This window comes from Danio rerio, chromosome 14 (assembly GCF_049306965.1).
Source record: "Danio rerio strain Tuebingen ecotype United States chromosome 14, GRCz12tu, whole genome shotgun sequence".
In the NCBI taxonomy this organism is placed as follows: Eukaryota; Metazoa; Chordata; class Actinopteri; order Cypriniformes; family Danionidae; genus Danio; species Danio rerio.
The window spans coordinates 45777501-45792456 of record NC_133189.1 but is presented as its reverse complement, the minus strand read 5'-3'; the positions used below and the strand labels follow the sequence as shown (position 1 = coordinate 45792456).

The following is a 14956-nucleotide window of genomic DNA, read 5'->3' as shown; positions in this document are numbered from 1 at the left end:
CAAAGGTGTATGTAATGAAAGAGGGGATTTGTTTCATTGTCGTTGATATGATAAGCTTCAAGAGCTCAAGGTATGTTTGCAGATTTGTTTAATCTAAATTGTTGTGTGAATTTCGGAAACACAAACTGGTTGATTATTATGATGATTATTAACAAATTGTTTATATTAGGGGGTGACATGGCGGCTCAGTGGTTAGCACCGTCACCTCACAGCAAGAAGGTCACTGGTTCTGAGTCCTGGCTAGGTCATTTGGCATTTCTGTGTGGAGTTTGCATGTTCTCCCCATGTTCGTGTGGGTTTTCTCTGCGTACTCTACCACAGACATGTGGTATAGGTGAATTGAATAAACCAAATTGGCTGTAGTGTGTGATTGAGTACACGTATGGATGTTTTCCAGTACTGGATTGGAGCTGGAAGGGCATCTGCTGTGTAAAACATATGCTGGATAGGGCGGTTCATTCCTCTGTGGCGACCCCCTGATAAATAAAGGGACTAAGCCAAAGGAAATTGAATAAATGAAGGTTTATAATATTTGTAGTTTTATAATGTTTGTTTTGCAGAACTGCTCCCCCGACTGAGCCTGGTTTCTTCCAATGTTTGTTATTATTGTCTGTCAATCAGTGTAGTTTTGGTTTCTTGTCACTTGGTTGAGCTAGTGATGGGTCATTAATCAACTATGACATTAATATTAAACTGAACTGAATCAGGTCTAATGAACCAGAAGTACACCAGCATTCTACGGCTACTGATCTGCCTGCCTGATTTGCTGAAAATTTTCTTACATCTAAAATATTGTTATGGCTTTTTTATTCTTTTTTTTCAGTTAATCTACACCAGCGGTGTCCAAACACGGTCCTGGAGGGTTGCTAACAGTGTTTGTAAAGAAACTTTGACATCTTACATTCCAAAAAGGGGCTATAGAAATAGACAACACAGGCTCATTTGAAAATGACCAAATTTTCGTGTGTTACTAATTTGCTCAGTAGCTTAACGCAAAGCTAAACGCATTCTGTACTGTACAGAAGACATGGCACGGAGGAGATTGATTGACGGGTCTACAGCCAATCAGGACACAGAACACAATATGCTAATCAGGACGCAGAACACAATGCGCTGTGAAAAAAAGCCCATGTCAAATTGCATGAAAAAAATTAAACTTAGGAGGCAGATCAGGGTTCAAGTTCGATGAGAATGGTTCCAGAAACCAGATTTGTGAGGCAGATCAGAGCAGATCAGGGTTTGAGTTCGACGAATGGCAGTTCCTGAAACCAGGAAAACCAAACCCAAAAAAAAAAGCATTTGAGGTTGCGGAATAAGCACACGGCCACAATGGCTTTTCTCTTCGAAATTGCACATAAGGACATTATTATGAGCACAAATGTATACATCAGCCTCTGATGGATTTCAGAGAAATAGCAAGGATAAGAAAACATACCCCAGTAACTTATGTGAGATTGTCAAAAATGTACAGTGGATTGTGAAAACAAAAACTGGAAGAAAACATAGTCCAGGCTAGGGGACATGTTTGTTATATTAGTTCCATTGAGCCTTGGTTGAATAAAGATGTATTTTCCTGCATGATTTAGATACTATTGATGCTTTAAGTCACAGGTGTCAAACTCCGTTCCAAAAGGGCCGCAGCTCTGCACAGTTTAGTTCCAACCCTTATTAAACACACCTGATCAAACTAATTGAGTCCTTCAGGCTTGTTTGAAACCTACAGGTAAGTGTGTTGGAGCGGGGTTGGAACTAAACTGTGCAGGGCTTCGGCCCTCCAGGAATTGAGTTTAACACCCATGCTTTAGGTGTTCAGCCAAGCCCAATGTACAATGTCTGCTCACCAATAAGGGCACTCTATGCTTTTCTGTTGGACAGGCTTTTTTTTTTTGAACAAGCAAGAATGTTTCAGTCATGATTGAAATATAGCTATAAAATCTTTAACTATGGTTACATGATTTCAGTGGGGTAACATTACTGGTCAGTTTAGGTACTTATTTAAATAGCTCTAACTTGATGTAAACACACCTTGATGTAATTAACATTCGAGATTTTTTTTTCTTTTTTGCAAACTTTGAAAGCTGTGGTCCTCAACCACCGTGCCGCAAACCAGTACCAGTTTGTGGATCAATGGTACTGGGCCGCACAAGAAATCATCAATAATTACTGTTTTATTTATTATCCGAGTCTGAACGGTCTTTTATTTTAAAAAGTCTTTTATTTAGAAAAATGACTGTATTCTCTGTTACGTCTTGGTCACTTGAGAGCCCAAATTTACCCCACGAACTGCAAAATGAGTTGGAAACAGATGTTTTTGAAAAGTTTCTTTGCTAAGGGGAAAAGGCTCAGTTAAGGACCTGCAAACTGCCAAGGAATGGATCCGCAACCCATTTGTCAGCAAATCAGGTGAATCCACCATGGCTGTGCAAGAAGATAAACTGCTGGAGATCGCAAGTGACGTCGATTTTAGGGGCCATTCGCATATCGTGTCTTTTCTAGAGTTCACATAAGTTTGTTGTTTCCAATGGAGGTGCGCTTACAAGTGGCGTAACGCGCTCGCGCCTTCCAGACATACGCAGTTGAATGAATCCTGCAAGTGCATCGCGAGTCACGTGGCAAGAACTGACGGATCAGCTTCAGCTTGTATGGAAAATACACACTTTGATAAGACTAATTATCCCAGACAAACACAGAACACCCAAACACTAGAGTGCTTTGTATTTTTCTCCATAAATAAAACTTGTATCAGAGTTACAGCAATGTTTTGTCAGCTTGTCATCTTCTGAGAAAATTGTTGATGGTCGTACAATCTACGAAACCTCTCCCCCCACCCCAGTCCACGGTAAAATTGTCAAGAAATTGTCAAAGAACATTTTGAGGACCACCTTCTTATAGGATGCTAACTTAAAATTTAATCTGAAGTGCTGCCATGAATTTACCATTTGATTCCATGTCAAAAATGTAAATAACAACAACACCAACTGCAAAACCATTAAACAAAAAGAAACTTTTTTAAAAAACTAATGTGTCATGTTCACATTTCTGTTTCTAAATCCTCCAAAACTGGCCCCATTTATTTCCATTATAAAGGCCTCACTTAAACTTTGATTTTTTTTCCTTCTTCTTAAAGAAAACTAGAAACGAAGCAATTATTTTTTGTTGTTGTAATCAATATATGCCACAAATGCTGTCGACTGAGCTTTCCCCAGCACCTCTCCTTTTTTGGATCGACTTAAGCAACTCCCTTCTCTTGCACTTCTTCTGGCTGAGTTTTATTCAGCACTTTTTTTTTTTTGGCATTTGGAGGCAAAAATAGAACATTTTTAAATGGATCTAAATGGTTTTAATTACATCTCATCATTTAAATACAAGGGAGTATTTTAATTAGAGAAGATGTCTCGTGCTCTTCTCTTTCCAGCGGGAGTGCTCACTGCAACACGAAAGCAATTTGTTCCCGCTCTGCCTCCATTTCTCATCCCCAAAACGTTTTTCTGTGTGCGGTGAAATTAATGCAGGGAGGATATGTTGGTGGGGTTTTAATAAGACTGGCAGAAGGTTCTGTATAGACCCTGACAACTCCACAACACACGCTTTTAAGATTACTCCAGCTCTGTGTAGCATGGAAATGTACATATTCCCCTTTGCTTACAGAAAAAAGCCCTGTCTTTTTGCTCTTGCCTGAAGTTAAAACAAGTTTGCTGCTCCGTTATCAAACGCAAGCAAAATGACAGGCGGTTGACAGATTTGTGAGCGAGAGAAGGCTGGCTTTGAGAGGGGAAGACCCTTTCAGTCGTTTCCTGTGATGTACTGTAGAAGATTTACAGGCTTTATTGGTCTTTGATATTGAGATATAGGCTTTCATCAAATATGGATGTCATTCCTTAGGAAACTTAAATTGGATTTATGATTGAGAACGGCAAAGTTATCACCATCTGTCCTCAGAAAGTGACATTAAGACTGAAATCCTTTTACCGCTGATTGGGAAACGATGATTGCTTGGATTAATTAATTACTTTGTAATATGTAAGGGGTTGAAGTAAGATGAGACATTCCAGCTGCCGGAATTGTTCTGTAATTGCTTTTGTGGCTCTTATTTTCTAGCTTCAAGGATGGGATTTTGAAAAGTGGAAGAAAAATCAACAGACTCATGAAAAATGTGCCTTTGGTGACTTTTTTAGTTGCTAATATGCTAATATTTTGGTGGCACTGTGGCTGGGTTCACTCCTGGTTTGGGTCCTGTCTGGATCGGTTGGTATTTCTGTGTGGAGTTTGCATGTTCTCCCTGTGTGCGCGTGGGTTCCTTCCAGGTGCTTCGGTTTCCCCAACAGTCAAAACACATGCATTATAGGTGAATTGGGTGAATTAAATTGGCCGTAGTGTATGAGTTTGAATGGGAAAGTATATGGATGTTTTCCAGTACTGGGTTGCGGCTGGATGGGCATCCACTGCGTAAAACACATGCTGGAATAGTTGGTGGCTCATTCCGCTGTGGCGTCCCCTGATAAATGAAGGATTGAGCCGCAGGAAAATGAATGATAATATTTGGTTTCCTGTGCATTTCGTAGCAGTTTCAAAGTGAAATGTTCAGTCAGTGGAGCTAAATAGCATGTTCTGTTATCTCAGAAACAGATATAATGGTTTAGACCCATATTGTGGAAGTTTGAAATCAGATTTCTAGTGAGTTGTGCTAAAAGGTTAATGCTTTGTTGCATCTGAAAATAACACACAACCTAACCAGAAATGATTTAAGAAAAATAAGCCTGATAAAAATACATTTGCAATCATTTAATTTTACCTTGTTTTTACCCAACTTTTATCAAACTGTTACAGGAATTTACTCAGAGCATAGTTATGGTGATAGGAATTTAATGCAAACGTCTTTGCTAACAACTCCAGTACTATGGTAAAAGTGTTTTGAAGAGATAACATGTCCCCTTAGCCTAGACAACAAAACCAATCATAAGTGTCATTTTTTTTGAAAACCAGATTTTTACATGCAATACAAAGCGCTTCTAATAAGCGAATATGCTCCTACATCATTAACTACAGGCATTAACAACAACAAGCTTGGTCCTCAATATTTTAAATGCTCAGTGTAGTTTTCCATTGTCTGAGATTTGTAATTTTGAGATTTTTCAAATCTAAATTCAGAAACCCTCCTCCACCCCAGCTCCACCTGTGTTTAGATCTGCTACGAAGGTTACATATATTATTATGTTTGCAGCAGCAACGCTGTATATTCTCAGACTGCATGTTTGTGAATATACTGGCAGTAGAAAGTCTCGATACTTGCTCTGCCATAACAATCAAAGCAGTATAGCAGATATAGCCATATACATATTTATTACCATACTATATCTCCCCGAAAGCTGTCATGACAGAACTGAAATTTGAATAAACTTGTTGTATACATTGTTAGGATAGCACAATGTTTGGTCAAAATATGATATTATGATATGAAAATATGAATTTGAACATCTGAAATCTGAAAGTTTCTTTTTTAAACATGTCTAAATAAAACGATGGGCTGCATGGTGGCGCGGTGGGTACCACGTTCGCCTCACAGCAAGAAGGTCGCAGGTTCGAGCCTCAGCTGGGTCACTTGGCGTTTCTGTGTGGAGTTTGCATGTTCTCCCCGTGTTCGCTTTGGTTTCCTCTGGGTGCTTCGGTTTCCCCCACAGTCCAAAGACATGCAGTATAGGTGAATTGGGTAGGCTAAATTGTCTGTAGTGTATGTGTGTGAATGAGTGTGTATGAATGTTTCCCAGTGATGGGTTGCAGCTGGAAGGGCATCCGTTGTGTAAAACATATGCTGGATGATGAGTTGGCGGTTCATTCCGCTGTGGCGACCTCAGATTAATAAAAGGACTAAGCTACGTTTTGATTAATTTACCGTTGAACATTTAAAGAAAAATATTCATGGAACATGATCTTTACCTAATATTGTTTACCTAATTTTCTATGCTTAAAATGGCTATTGCCAAAAATATACCAATTGCAACATAAGACTGGCTTCATGGTCTCTTTTCACATATGGTATTGTGCAAGGAACTGTATAGAAGTGACTTCAACTATCATCAACTGATAATCTTCTCCATTATCATAATTTTCATGAAAATGAATAAAAACTGTTTTAGTTTTTTAAAAAGTAAAAAGTGTTTTACTGACTCCAGTGTTTACTTGTTGATAAATGCACTTTTTTCCAGTCAGCTTCAGTAACAAAAAGCCAAACGAAACTAAAAAAATTATAATTAATTTCTTTTATTACATCTATGAGTAACTAGCTTTAAAAAACAGAGACCTGACATCCTCTGGGTTTACTTTTGTGGCTTTCACCTCCTGATATATCTCAAACTATGTCTAGTAAACTGTACTGTATAGTATGTTCATAAAGTGGCAGAACACAGCTGATGGTTTTGTTTTAGAGTCTTAAATATGGATATGTTCACGCAGCCACTTGAGTTACAACCAAGCATAACAACCAAGCTGACAATCTTACATTTTTAATGCGTAGTTTTCGTGCTGTTTCATTGTTTTTTGTGGAGTTCTGGGAAATACGAGCGGTGTGTGTCATATGAAGATTTTAGATCACTTCACCATCTTCCGCTAAAGCTGTTCCCGTGAGTTTTGTGGTCTGTTCATGACCCAAATAATGAATTTAAAGCTGCTGTTGGTTATTTAACGTTTGCTGGATGAACTCATGCATTAGGTGGGCTCAATTATTAACCAATGCTCTGTCAACTTATTCGGAGGCTATGAAGTCACCATTTATTATTATTTTTACTTATAGTTGCTATGGTTGCAAGAGTTGTACAGATCTGTTTTGATAACGGTCAGTTTATGCAGACAATGTTCTCATTCTCCATATAAGAAATAGTTCAGATGACACCATATTAAATCTATTATGACAGTCATTGTGTCAGATTTGACTACATTCTTATTGTGTCATGGTCAAGAACCGTCAAGCCACACATTGCTTTATAAATAGCCGTTGCTTGCGATCTTTAATTACGTGTGATGTCATTGAGAAGGTGTAACTAGCTAGTGCCTTTGGGAAATAAGAGTGTGAATAAACAATGGCTACTGATGAAATGTGTTTTTTGTCCTGACCTTATTGTTTCAGAAAGGCCTTATAAACCTTTGCTCCATTGCAAATATCACCTATAAGCACCAATAACAGTGTTTCTTATGCACAGTGTTTAAAAGTTGCATACAAAAGAGCTTCTGTGCTCCTATATTGCACTGTAAAACCCAACAGTCAACTTTATCAAATGAAATGAGTGTAGATAACTCAAAATTGACTGAACGTTAATTCTACTCATTTGAAAAGAGTTTTGAACTCAGTGTTGAAGGTAATGAGTTAATTGAATGCCTCATTACTTCTTAACGGTTTCACATTTTGCTTTAGTGCTCACATAATCATTGCTTGACAACTGTAAAATCAGACACATCAGCATTTTAAACTGTATTTAAATATGACCCAGATTATGATGTGTTGTAAAAATTGCATTATTGCAATAAATGTAGTTTAATAAACACAGGCTCATTCTGAAAACATACCCCTACATACATTCCTGGAGAGCACCAGATATGTCTCAGGAGCTCTGTTTTTTGGAGTTTTTTTTGTTTTCGCAAATCCGGGCTCTGCGTATGCTTTTTGAGATTTCAAATTTTTCGCGAGTACCATACATGACTACTCTTCTCGTGTAAATCCACCAGAGGCCGCTGTTGACTGACCGAATGACCTACTGACTGAATCATTCTCTTCCTTCCCTAAACCCAGCCAATAGTGTTTTCAAAAGTACCGATTGACCAGCGCCCATATACTTTCCTAAACCCAACCAACAGTGTTCTGAAAAGCAAACCAGAAAAAGAAAAGCTCTCCCAGCAGCTTGATTTTATTTTTTTTTTTTACCACATTTTACCTATTTTATTATTTATTTAACTATTTGTTTTATTTTTTGGCTTTTGTTTTTGTCTTACCCGCTTTCTGGAACTGTTCTTAGCCAGACTCGAACGCCATCAGCATAGTCAACACTAGGCATGGGCTGGTATACGATTCTGACGGTATGATAACCTTGGATAAAAATATCACGGTTTCGTAGTATTGTGATTACTGCTCTAAAATTTATTCTTTTTAAATGTCTGGGTATAAAACAAAAACATTTTTCACTTTTAATTACAATGTATCTTATTTTGAGAAACATTTAACTTATTTTGGAACATAAAACATGTCAAGCTAAATGAATTATTGACTTTTGGATGTCTTCATTTATTAAAAAAACTGATATTTTTTTTTACTATTTAAAACAGCATCTTTGGATATCTTTTCTACTGGAGATACTGTTGTCCTAAAAAAATATAATAATAATAAATATATAAATAATAATAAAAAATCTTACACATACCTTAGATATGGTATAGCAGAAAATTTTGACGGTTTTAAAACCTTGATTTTCTAAACCGCGATATACCTTGAAAATGGTTATCGTCCCATGCCTAGTCAACTCCTCTCTGTGTCTCAAGTCCACCGACGTACAAGGTGAGCTACTGGACAAACTGGTAACAGCGGGAAAGATGTCCATACGGTGGTAAGAGGTCAGCTGGTAATCGCAAAAAGGAACTGCTTCATAGCATCCCGTAGTGTTCATTTTTAAAGACAAAATCCAGCCATATGTTTCTCCGGCTACATAATTCGCGATTTCCAGAAATGTACATACAGTAGGGCTACGTTTTCAGAATTAGCCTATTTTGATTTTATTCCTTACATTACAGACGAGGATTTCTCAGTAATACACTGGAACTGTACTGTATTGGGACTTGTGCTACATTTTATATTCACATTTCCCATTTTGCTTTAGTGCTCGACAACTGTAAAATCAGACACATCAGCATTTTAAACTGTATTTAAATACGACCCAGATTATGATGTGTTGTAAAAATTGCATTACCTCTACAAAAAAATGATATAATCTGTTTCATTTGAGAACTGTATTTCTGTAACTCCCTTCGATAGGCATAAAAAAGCTTGATTCACATTTTGATGTGCTCTGCATGTCAGAAAATATTTTTTAAATGAATATGCTGGATATTCTTGAAATATCTAATGATCTTGCTTTAAAGGACATGCTGTCCTTGCGATTATTCAGGCTTCCCATGTTCCCTTTACTGTATCCTCACACCATGGCGTCTTTTACTCGGTCGGCAGTGCACTCAATGGCCTCTCGCTGTGAAAACTGGATGCCTGTATGATGTGCTCCCGCATTCCTCTGTAGACTAGCAGTCTGTATAAAGCGGAGTGATGCGCATGGGCGGCGCTCACACTTGACCTGCACACCCTCGACTCAATCAGAAAATTCATGAGCCTTGTCCACTCCATCAAAAACTATTAGGGCAACACTCCAGCAGCTAATGGCCTGTCATCATTGTCAGCGGCTGCACTAAGTCACTCATCTATAGTGAAAAAAAATCAAATCTAAAGTGAAATTACAGTGCAGAATTGCTGTCTAGTGCACTTGCAATTTACAAAAATAGAAAAGGAATTGGCCAGCTGGCCTTGCGCTTAATATGATACATCTGCTAATCGGCTTTTTGTCTGAGATGCTATTTGCTGGATTTGAACCAAGTGAACTGGCGACTCTTATACCGCGGTGTAAGTGGAAGAGTTAGCTTGACCTTGAAATCTCTTTTGGGTTAAACGGGCAGTGGAAGTGTGTCTGAATGTCAGATTTGAGCACAGAATGGCAAATGCGGTGTGTGTGTGTGTGTGTGTGTGTGTCAGACTGAATGAGACTGAGCTACAGCTGAGGCAGTGAGTGGGAGACAGGCTAATGTGCTGGACGGATGATTTCAGCACGATTGAGCAGCTCTTGCGCTTTCCACATCACCGTGATGATGACCACTGCTCTTTTTCCCTTTGGAGGGAGGCAAAACATTTTTATCACACACAGATACGGCTTAGAAATCCCCAATGACTGCATTACCATTGCTATATGAAACCTTCATCTCTGATTTTGGCTACATTTGATGTTGAGAAATTGAACAAAGTGACTTGTTGAATTTATTTGTAAGTTGAAATTATGTGCTTTTAGGGTTGGTGATGTAAATGGAGTAAATAAAATGCACTAATACAGCGGGGAAAATAATTATTGAAGATGTTATTGAACATATCATGTTTTCTTCCTGAGTATGATATTTCTAAAGGTGCTGTTAACATGGAATTGAGCCAGATTTTGGTAAAAAGACAAACAATACAAGCATAAAAATAAAACAGAATTAAAAAAATCTGAAAAATGAGTTATGTGTAATTTACAATGGAATGACACAAGGAGAAATACTGAACGGCTGAAACTTATTTAACACTTTAAATGAAGGCGTTTTTGGTGATGGCAGCTTAAAGGAGCCTCTCATATGTAGAATGAAGTCACATGCATTGCTCAGGTGTGAGTTTTTCAAAGACTTAAACAGAGTGTAAAACTCTGTGGGTCTCGTTTGTCAAATCTGATCTTTATTTTGTATTTTCTATTGGATTCAAGTCAGGTGATTGGCTTGGCCATTCTACAGCTTGATTTTGTTTCTCGGAAAGCATTTGAGAGTTTCCTTGGCTGTGTTGTGGATCATTGTCTTGGAGAAATGTCCACTCTGGTTTCATCTTCATCATCCTGGTAATGTAGATGTTGGACTGAAGCAGCAAATATTAATTTACAATGAGGAAGGGCAGAGGGTTGCTGAATAACTACTGAGAGATTTCAGCTGCTGTCTGGGCTTTCACTGCCTTTCCACACCTCCCTTTTTCATGTGTTCAATACTTTTTGTCATACCCTTTGTCATTTCATTTTATTACCCATAAGTTCATTTGTAAACTAATTAGATTTATTTTCTAAATAAAGTCAAAGGCGCCTTTAGAAATATGTTTTCAGAGAAAAATGGTGACGTGTTCAATTCTTACTTTCCCCACTGTAGATGTACAACATACATAAATTATGTAGTAGAGACAACTGTAATTGCAATAATTATATAAATCAATAATAAATAATGACTAAATTTAATGTAATAATTAATTGAAATGTGTTTGTTTTTTGTTACAGTGTTTTTACAGTGTTACAGTGCTCTAGGTGTAAAGTATGATGGGCATTAAACAATTAAAAATAGCTTTAAATATATTTTTGTTAATTACTACTACTACTACTATTAAAAATATTAATAATAAAAATGTAACCAATCATATTTATGTTTGATAAATGTTCTCAAGCCACTGTGTTTTTTGTGTTTGTGTGTGTGTTTGTGTATATACACATTAGGGTTGGGCTGATAGACGATGCCATCGTCATTCACCAATGGCCTATAGACAACAGGATGCTGAGCCGGCATCGCCACTGCTTCGCCCCGCCCTCGTCGCACACCCGCTTGCGAAAAATACACACTTAGGCCCCGTTTACACTAATATGTCTTAGTATTAAAATGGCATTTTAGAACGAAAATTATCCACATCCACACCTTGTTTTACCTAGCATTTCTGAACAGCCCTCCGTCCGCTGAAAACGCACATCACGTGACCACACACACAGCCACACACACACTGCCATGCGCTCGTCTGAGCTCCAGAGAGCAGTGCATATTGGACAGTTTATCAAGGATGTACCGCTGGATTCCGTCTCACTATGCTGTTGTTAAACGTGATATTTAATTAATCTTGTCTCTATCTAACGACTCTTCTGTCTTTTTAATTTATGAGGTAATGTGTCACAGCATCAGTACGCTGCTTCAGTCTTTACTTTCACACTTGTACTTAGTAATTTTAGTGAAAACCTCAGATACTGTTGGTTATGCACCTATTTTACCAACCGACCAACCTCCCGCGGAAAAAGTGATTAACAGGTGGTAATTTGTGTGTAACTTGTCTTCATTTATTTTTTATTTGTTTTTGGGTAAAACAAAGACCATGCGGGTCAGGTAGTTGAAACGGTAGGCTACAAATAATTAATACGTTATGAATAAATTGACTATTCAGAAATAATTAATTTACCTCTGCCTATGACGATGATGCCATCATCCATCGCAGTGTTTCACATTAGACATCGTACAATGCAAAATTGGTCGACTTTGCCCAACCCTAATACACATCCTTTGGACAATATAGACTCATTCTGAAAATTGTAACCCCATATACATTACTGGAGATTGCTGCATTTTATCTTTAAAACAAATGCTTTAGGGAGCTATAATGCCGTTCCTTTTCAAGCTTACCAGTTGACCGCTTATCTATGGATGAACCGATTTCCCGCTGCTACCAGTTTGTCCAGTGGCTCGCCGCATACGTTGGTGGACTAGAGACACAGAGAGAAGTTGACCCCGACAAAAGGGTTCGAGTCTGGTTCAGAACGGTTCCAGAAAGCAGGAAAGACAAAAACAGAAGCCAAAAAATAAAATAAACAAGTAAATAGCAGAGTGAGAATGTGGTAAAATCTGAAAATGAGGTAAAAAAAAGTTTTTTTTTTCTGGATTGCTTTAAAGAAAAAAAAAAGTGAGTGGGTTTAGGGAAGTGAGTGGGCGCTGGTCAATTGGTGCTTTTGAAAACACTATTAGTTGGGTTTAGGGGAGGAGGAGGGTGGGTCAGTCGATCAGTCAGTCAGTCTACAGCGGCCTCTTTTGGATATACGTGAGAACAGCAGGCGTGAATGGCACTCGCGAGTAATTTGAGATCTCAAAAAGCGTACACGGTATTCGTGAAACCAAAAACTGCCAAAAGAAAAAAAAAACAACGTAGCTCCTAGAACATATTTGGTGCTCTCCAGAAATGTATATAGCGGTACATTTTCAAAATGAGCCTGGGTTGCTTTTGCATCAAAGTAAAAGTCTTCACTGTCATTTGATCAATTCATTAAATAAATTAAAATCTTGCTGGGGGACTATAATTATATATTGTGTTATTTTTAAATGTTTTATGTAAATGTAATACCTTTTTTTACACTTCTATCATATAATGAAGCAATTACAGCTACATTTACATTGCTCACTGGAGCTGCTCTTTAGTGTATTTCGGCTTTCAGCAGTTACATTCACATTACACTTGTAATCAACTATTAAAACTGGACAAAAGCAGAAGTAATTTACTAGAACTTCATCTATTTCAAGCTGCTTTGACACAATCTACAATGTAAATAAAAGTAAAGATGAATTGAATTCAATTAAATATGAGCTAAAGAGAACTTATGACTCATGGCAGATATATATGATATTATATCTATATTAATGAAATGTGTGTGAACAAAACAGAATAATAAAACGGATAATCGTAAGTAAACATGCAGGATGGTAGTGATGTTTTGATGTTTTTCTAGGCTCCATGTAGAGATGTACAGGTCTATAATGGTAATTTAGCAGCAGATTATATAACCCATGACTGTGTTAAACGGATTAGACAAACAAATGGCAGGATGTTTGTGCAAAAGCGGTTGTTCTCAAGCCGATCAGTCTCCATGTCTCCAAAAGAGCCATCGGGTGGAAAGATGGTGCGCAGTGGTGAATCATGCAGCCGCCCTGGAGACAGATCAACTTCATAATTGAATGCCCTCTCGCGCTGGACTCTAGGGTTGGAGGTCTGCCGCCGTAAGATTGCAGTTTGCGCTCTGCTTCTCCTGTGTTGACAGAGGTATCCAAAAGTGTACAGCATCCATATGAAGGTCTTGATTAAAGGCTGCTCTCTTTCTCATATCCACCTTTTTCTTTTATATTACATGAGTTACTTCCATTATACTTTAATTAACCTGTGAAACGTTTTAAAAGACTGAGGTGTCATATCCTTGCTATTTACAGGCACTGCATGATATCATTGTGCCTACTTCAGCCATGGTACAGCAGCACAGTTCTTTGATTAATTGAATTCAATTCAGCTTTATTTGTATAGCGCTTTTACAAGGTAGATTGTGTCAAAGCAGCTTCACATAAATGGTCATAGTAACTGGAACAGTGTGGTTCAGGTTTTAGTGTTTAAGTTCAGTTTAGTTCAGTTCAGCTCAGTTCAGTGTGATTTAATCATTACTGAGAGTTCAAACACTAAAGAGCAAATTCATCGATGCGTAGCTCTACCAATCCTGAACCATGCGAGGCAGTGGCAGTGATTATTGCGTATTCAAATTTGGGTTGCCTGAAGCACAGTGGTGCTGTATGTCAGAATCCACAAGGGGTATCAGCTTCAATATGTTTATTGTTTTTTTGGCAGAAATTGATGGACTGAAGAGGTAAAAAACACAAATATTGTTCATTGAGTAAAGCAACAATAAATATTGTAAACAAAGTTGCCAACGCTTAAAACATGAGTACTCTTCTGTGTAGAGATTAACCTCTTTATACTTTACTTGAGGCCCGTTCACACCAAACTCGATAGTGGTATATGGCAAATTAAATTAGCTATAAATATAATTTGAATATAATATAAATATAACTATAAATATATTCGTATCCACGCAGACAAACGATAATCTGTTTATTTTTTATATTACGCCTTTAATTCTGCATTATTCTTTGTAGCCAGCAGGTGTCCTCAGTGTTACTACCGCATCTGAACATTCTATAGGGTATATGTGGAGCTAGTGTTTCTTCTAGGGTTGCCACCCGTCCCTTAAAATATGGAATCGTCCCGTTTTGAATCAATACGTTAATTTTGTCCTGTATTTGTATGTTTTTTTCAAGTAGCTTTTCATGCAAATCATCCCACACGCATTTTATAAAGATGCCTCATTTCCTACTTTTGTTTGGGTAATACTTGACATCTTTGTTTGATTGGTCTTTGTCCAGTGAGGAGAGTAGGTCTTTTAAGCGGAGTCTGTCAAGTCTTAACCGAGTGTAATGACAGATGCTTCTTCAGGTAACCCTCCGCGTCTTAAAGTTTCTGAGTTTAAACGCAAGCCACTGCAGATTTGCTCCTAAAGGGAGCAGCAGAAACTATTATCTATGGAAC

General features: G+C 37.8%; 1 protein-coding gene and 1 long non-coding RNA gene across 6 annotated transcripts in view; both read left to right on the top strand.

The window, feature by feature from the left end:
- drp2 (dystrophin related protein 2) overlaps positions 1-14956 on the top strand; it is a 336153-nt gene that overhangs the window by 56853 nt on the left and 264344 nt on the right. The window lies entirely within an intron of this gene.
- Positions 2029-10234, top strand: LOC141377586 (uncharacterized). The gene is made up of 3 exons (XR_012389960.1): positions 2029-4795; positions 5313-5531; positions 5591-10234. It is a non-coding gene; the product is annotated as an uncharacterized lncRNA (long non-coding RNA).